General features: G+C 46.1%; 1 non-coding gene across 1 annotated transcript; it reads right to left on the reverse strand.

Annotated features, from left to right (window-relative positions):
• Positions 1–2281: 2281 nt before the first annotated feature.
• On the reverse strand, positions 2282–2355 carry Trnas-gga (transfer RNA serine (anticodon GGA)). Its single transcript has one exon. It is a non-coding gene; the product is annotated as a tRNA-Ser (tRNA).
• Between the last annotated feature and the right edge of the window lie 4248 nt (positions 2356–6603).

Here is a 6603-nt window from a genome sequence, read left to right on the forward strand (position 1 = left end):
GCCGCTCTCCCCCTGGTCGCAATTCCCAGCATGCTCCTGTTTAAGTTTTTATGGCTGGGCTTCAAAATTTTCACGTGACGCGTCCTCCTAGTTTTTTTTTCCACCATGGGTGGGAGTGTGACAATTCACGATAAAGTGTCGCCCTTTCCACTTTACTTTTCAGAGTGCTACTCCAGTGTTGGTCAAATTGGGGTTGAACCACACGCTCGTGTGTTCTGTCGTAGTGCTCGCGATAGTACATTGCGCATATTCAGGTCTACAAACTGCCTTGTATGTCATTACAGGTCCTCAACCTGTGCAACCTACAACAGACTTCATCGTGTGTGCCAGGAGAGCTATCTGCCCACCTCCATCGCATTTCCCTGCTAGCGCTGAACGGGTCTTCCTTTTTGACAACCTCTCAACACTACCTCGCGTGAGAACCTTACTTTGAGCTGTATGATAAATGAGAAAGGAAATATGCCTTAGCGGTGTAATGTTGGGCGAACTGGTGCATAGATTAACAAGATTTGTGGCGCAAACTGAGAATGAAGAGATGGGAAAGGACGCCAGCGTCATATCCAGTCTTCTCTCTCGTTCCTCGTCCTTTTGTTAAAGGGCCCCTCACCACCCCGCGTTAAATGACGAGAGAGTGGTTTCCTCCTCGCCTTCGCTACCCTTCTTACAGGCCATATTTGCCCCTCGCCACTTGTTTCTTAAAAGCACGTGTACCATGTTAGAACTAAGCGTTGACCCTATCAAGATACGGACATACGAGCGCTATGGGACGGGGACATAGACAAGAGGCACACAGGACAGGCGCTCAACTTTCAACTGAGGTTTATTGAGCAGACATGTAAAATTTATACAAGTCCTGTGTGCCTCTTGTCTATGTCCCCGTCCCATAGCGCTCGTATGTCCGTATCATGTATGAACCAACTTGCCCAAACACAAGTCTTGCTATGACCCTATCAAGATTTCGCGCTTGTCGCTACGCGCTGTTATCGCCATTTGCGCAGTCAGAAACACAGAAAATGAAGTGATATCAGTTGATCGCGCACGATAGCCATGCGAGGCAAGGAAGAATGGATGGGCGGCTGCATGGCAAAGCAGTGCAGGAGACAATTCACATCTGATATTTCGTGTATATGGACCAATCGGGAGTATACATGTACTATATAGACATCACGGCAATAACTGTTCTGCGTCACGAAGTGTGCCAGAAAGACGAGAAACGCCACGAGAAAATATTGAGCTCGTTTTTTTTTTTGTATTTTCAGAGGCTGGTGAGGGGCCCTTTAAGACAATGGGAAAGCGGTTTTAAAAATTCCTATAATCTTCGACTGAAACATGCTGGTTTTTCATGGCACTCGCCCCCGCGTCTTGGCAGCTACAGCATTGCGCCGATCAGCACTAGGATGCAGGTTCGATTCCGGACCACAGTGGCTGCATTTACCTGGGAGCAAAATGCAGACACTCGTGTAGTTGTAAATTTAGGTGCACATTAGGAACTCCGCTTTGTCACATAATACAGAGCCCCAAGTCCAACATTAATGTCATCTTACATCAGTTTCAGAAAATAGAATCTGAACTTTTTTGTTTCTACTTAATAACTATGGCACGTGTCGATGCAGCTTCGCATTGGGGCGGCGACACCTGGACCATGGACTGCAAAACCAGGAACCACTGAAAATGTGCACTGCCAGCGATTCGCCAAGGAGCGCTGCAATAACCATCGTTGCTGCGAGCTTCGTTAGCGGCACCAACTTGGCAGGTGAGCCCATGACAGGCTGACAAGGGTGGAGCATGTCCACAGTATATTGCCGCTCGTCGTAGTCGACTAGTACTGCCAAAATTTTACGTTTGCATTGTAATTTAACGCGTTATCCAGTGCTTATAGCCTCTCTCTTGCTCAAGGAGCTTCCACTTATGCTAGGGCTGCTTATGTACGAAGCGCACCATTACATTATCCCTTTGCGAGATGCGTTATCGACTGTCTATAAATGCGTGAAATGTACACAACCTGATGCCAACGTTCTGGAGACCAAACTTAAAGCAAGTGCAAGTGTTAAAATAACTATGTTTTACAGCAATTAATTGCAATTAGAATGTAAATAAGTATGTAGTTGTACATTCAGTAATGCTATATTCCTTGATACTGAAAATCAGTTCTGCGGAATCCCGCAAGGTGGCGGAAGGGTTAAGAAAGGGAAAGTAGACAACCACCCATTTGTAGCACGAAGCCACAAGGAAATCCATACGGATTTCTCAGAAATAAAGCCTCTTAGTCGCAGAAAAATTCGTCCTGGTCCGGGGTTCGAACCCGGGACCAACGCCTTTCCAGGGCGGTCGCTCTACCAATTGAGCTAATCAGGAAGCTAGCAATTGGCAGTGCGAGGGCGAATTCATCGACAACTCGAAGCAACTGGACACATATTGAAAATCAGGTCTGCGGAATCCCGCAAGGCGGCGGAAGGGTTAAGAAAGGGAAAATAGACAACCACCCATTTGTAGCACGAAGCCACAAGGAAATCCATACGGATTCTCAGAAATAAAGCCTCTTAGTCGCAGAAAAATTCGTCCTGGTCCGGGGTTTCCTTGTGGCTCCTTGTGGCTTCCTTGTGGCTACGTGCTACAAATGGTTGGTTGTCTATTTTCCATTTCTCATTCCTTGATACTGAATTCAACAATCCACTCAAATTGCATGCAGCAGTTATCGTTAACAAAATGTCAGCTAACGTTGACATTTGAAAGGATGCCTTTCCCATATCTCATATATGGGTAATATCCGCAGGGTATTTGACGTAGGTTTTGAAAAAGATATCGATACCAATCTGCAGAATGAGATTCTGAAATTGTTTTTGTTCTATGGTGATATTTCCACACATGGTGACTTCATGGGGTGCCTCAGGAAAAAAATGCTTCATACCAGTCCCGTCTCTGCAGCTCCCCCGAACAAAGCGTTATTAATCGCAATAGGCGAGAAAATAATGCGAATACCATTTAGCAGTCGCGAAAGTTTATTCTTGTGAAGCTGCGGGCTGCTCGCGAAGAGCTTGCGGGCCGAGTGTCTGAGAGCCCTGATCTAGAAGGTGGCTCACTTTTCCTTCTATATTACCACCTTCTGCATCTGCTGCACACAGGGGACGATCCCACAGGTCCTTGTACGTCATCCAGCTACTGCTCAATAGAAGATTACCTACCCGGTTGACCGTTTCTCGGCAGACAATGTTGCATCTCCCTGCTAGCGCCCACTGTGTTCTGATGGACCTTTGCTGAGAGATTTGCAATGACTCGCGTAAGCAAATCTACATTGATTAACAAGGGCAAGGTGCTCATCGAATTAAACAGAACAATTTAGGGCTAAGTAATGCAGAAACTTGAGTTTCCAGTCTTCAGTTTGTGCCATATTGGCGTAATTTCGATGCGAGCACTTGCATTACTGCCTACAGTATACCTTTAGCAGCCGGATTCGTAGTGACAAGGTGTGGTTATCTTGAGCAGTTGTCTATAGCATAACTGCTTGTTTTGTTTCCAGTGAAACACAGAAAAATAACCTTACCAAAGCTATAGATAATGAGACATTACATTTGCCATGGCAAGTCAGTTGACTGCAGCGCTCAAAACATAGTTCTTCTAGTCCGCCGCGGTGGTGCACCGGTTACGGTGCTCGGCTGCTGACCCAGAGGTCTCGGGTTCGATCCCGGCCGTGGTGGTCGCATTTAGATGGAGGCGAAATGCTAGAGGCCCGTGTAATGTCTGATGTCAGTGCATGTTAAAGAACACTAAATGGTCAAAATTTCCTGAGCCCTCCACTATGGCGTACCTCATGATCATATCGTGGTTTTGGGACGTCAAACCCCAGGTATTATTATTAAAACATAGTACTGGTGACCCTGTCCTCTTTTTAATCAAACGAAGGAGGGATTGAAGTTGGCAGAACACTTCCATTACAGTGAGATTGCCTCAGCCTCTTGGCAGAAGCTTTGGCAATCTATAGTACGACCAAGTGCAACTTAAACACCGCTTTAATTCTATATCGAATCTAGTGCTAATGCTGCAATTGAATCTGCCTTTCACTCATATTTTCAGTCTCTTATCTAATCAATATAACTGCAAACTTGTTCCCTTGTAATGCGTGATAGAATCTATAATTGATCGCACTGTGTCACAAATCGTTCTAAACTTGGTGTTAAAACTAGTGTATGTCGGTAAAACAGGGGCATCATGTCTCGCACTGATTAACAGGTGGCTCTTTTTCCCTCTAGCTTGCCAGCCTCTGCGTCTGGCGCCGGAAACAGACGATCTCGCAGGTCCGTTGCTACGTCTTCCAGCCTTAGCTTCGTGAACTTCCTTGGTCAAGCATCCTTCGTACGAGTATTTTGGTCTCTCTGCTTCGCTTTGTTAGTGACTTGGGCAAGTACATTTTATTGCGATAGCAATTATATGGACAGTCTCGGCTGGTTTTAGGGGCGAAGCTCCTTAAGGCGGCACCCGTTCGTCCCTCGTAGTAGCACAGAACACCCATACACTTAGAGAAGGGAAACTGTACCTTTGACAGTGCAACGGAAATAAGGGTAGCGGTGGCGTTTTGAACTAAAGTAGCCGACCAAGAGATGCCGTTGTACAACAGGAAACGGAAATGAGTTTTATGCAATATGGCTGCCGTCGCTCGTTTTTGGTTGCTGTGCAGTGCGCTCCGGTCGCCCGTGCTCGTACAAAAGAAATAAATGTATATGCCACGTTTTGTTCACTTACCGAGCCCTGCGAGTGTCGTAATGAATCTTCTGAACTGTCTTTCGTGTGTATTCCGTGCCCCAACTGTGTGAAATGCTACGAAGGTGCCAGGAGACGCCAATGCCTCAACTGGCATTAACGCACACAACACCGGCAATGTGTAAGCCTGATAATGTTTCATTACATATTCATAAATCATTACAAGACAAAATACATCACTGAGCGTTCACACAAGCAAACAACTCGGTTACATCGTGAAGTAGTGGCTCATCAAGCGCGAACGCACGAGCAAGAAGAGCTACGAAACGTATGTATACGCTCGTGTACACAATAATTATTTCCCTATTTCCTCGTGCCAATTTTATGCAGCCTCTTTGGGACATCACCTGGCCGGTAGCCTTGCGGATAGAATACGATAGCTTGCAGCGCAAAACTCAGTGGCTGGCAAAACTCACTTCTCTCGACCTTTTGACTTCAAACCACCCGAATCCGTATTTTCCTTACTACTGGCTTGTTTCTTGACAAGGTTGGCATAGCAGGTAAGGTGCCGCGCTGGTAAATGCGAGGACGCGGGTGTGAATTCCCTCCACGACGGCCGCATTTGTTTTGTTTTATCGCCTAGGAAAACTAGGCGACAAAATGGATGCGGCCGCCGTGACGGGCATTTCGGTGGGGTGCGAAAACCGAAAACACGTGTACTTTACTTAGATTAAGGTGCACATTAAAGAGCCCCAGGTGGTCAAAACTGATGCGGAGTGCCCACTATGATGCGCGTCGTAATCGCATCGTGGTTTCAGCACGTAATTCTCCAAAAACAATTCATATATTAAATTTCTATGGATTCAAAACTATTTTAACTGGTGGAGCGAACCTATAATAATCATTCTAAAAAGACAGGGCGTGCAAACACGGACACAAGAAAGAAGTCAGGACACCACAAACGCCGACTAACAACTGAAGAGACGCACAACGGCTGAAAAGAAAGAAGGCACGAAAACTTATCTGCGCATGCCCATGCAACATGCGAACCTATCAATCCGGCACGAGTGGCGGTGTACGTGAAAGATAACTGTTAAGGCATTTGATTTCATCTTTATGCAAGTTAATCGACGGTTGGTTGGCGCTACCACTATTCTCGATATGCCATGCTTCAATCATCAGGCGCGTTTCTTCATTTCTATGCCGGTACAACACTGCGCATTCATCAAATTTTGGCGTGCACTTACAATCTCGACAATGTAAAGATAGATTAGAAGGTGAGCCTCCTGTTAGCGATCTCTTATGTTCCAGCAATCTCTGGTTGATGCATCGGCCCGTCTGTCCTACGTAGAAGCGGCCGCAGCTGAAAGGGATCTTATACACCACACTCGTACGGCAATCAGTGAATTTGTCGGTGTGTTTTACTAAACAAATATCGGTCCGCTTCTTGTCTTTTACTCCCTCATTCTTCCTCTGCACAGCGGCACAAATCTTACCTAGCTTATTGGCAGCCGTGAAAACAACGTTAACGCCGTATCTAGTTCCTACTTTCTTTAGCCTGTGAGATACGCGATGAATGTACGGTATACCTACGACACGTTTCTTCCTATCGCTTTCTGCAACCATGCTCGGGCTTAACACAATAGACTTCTTTAAACGTTCAGCGACCGTGGCCACTGCATCACGAGGATACCCTACATCTAAAAGACGTGTAACCTGTGCGTTAAAGCTATCACTCATTTTGTGCTCACACGACTTGGTGAGGGCTGACTTAAGGCAAGACATGGCGATGCCGTTTTTTACAACCTTCGAGTGCTTCGACGAAAAATTTAACAGCGGTTTCGAAGATCTAGGAGAATACTGCCAGCACACGTGGTTCTTCTGGAATGTTAAGGAAATGTCTAGAAA

This window comes from Rhipicephalus sanguineus, chromosome 9 (assembly GCF_013339695.2).
Source record: "Rhipicephalus sanguineus isolate Rsan-2018 chromosome 9, BIME_Rsan_1.4, whole genome shotgun sequence".
NCBI classification, from domain to species: domain Eukaryota; kingdom Metazoa; phylum Arthropoda; class Arachnida; order Ixodida; family Ixodidae; genus Rhipicephalus; species Rhipicephalus sanguineus.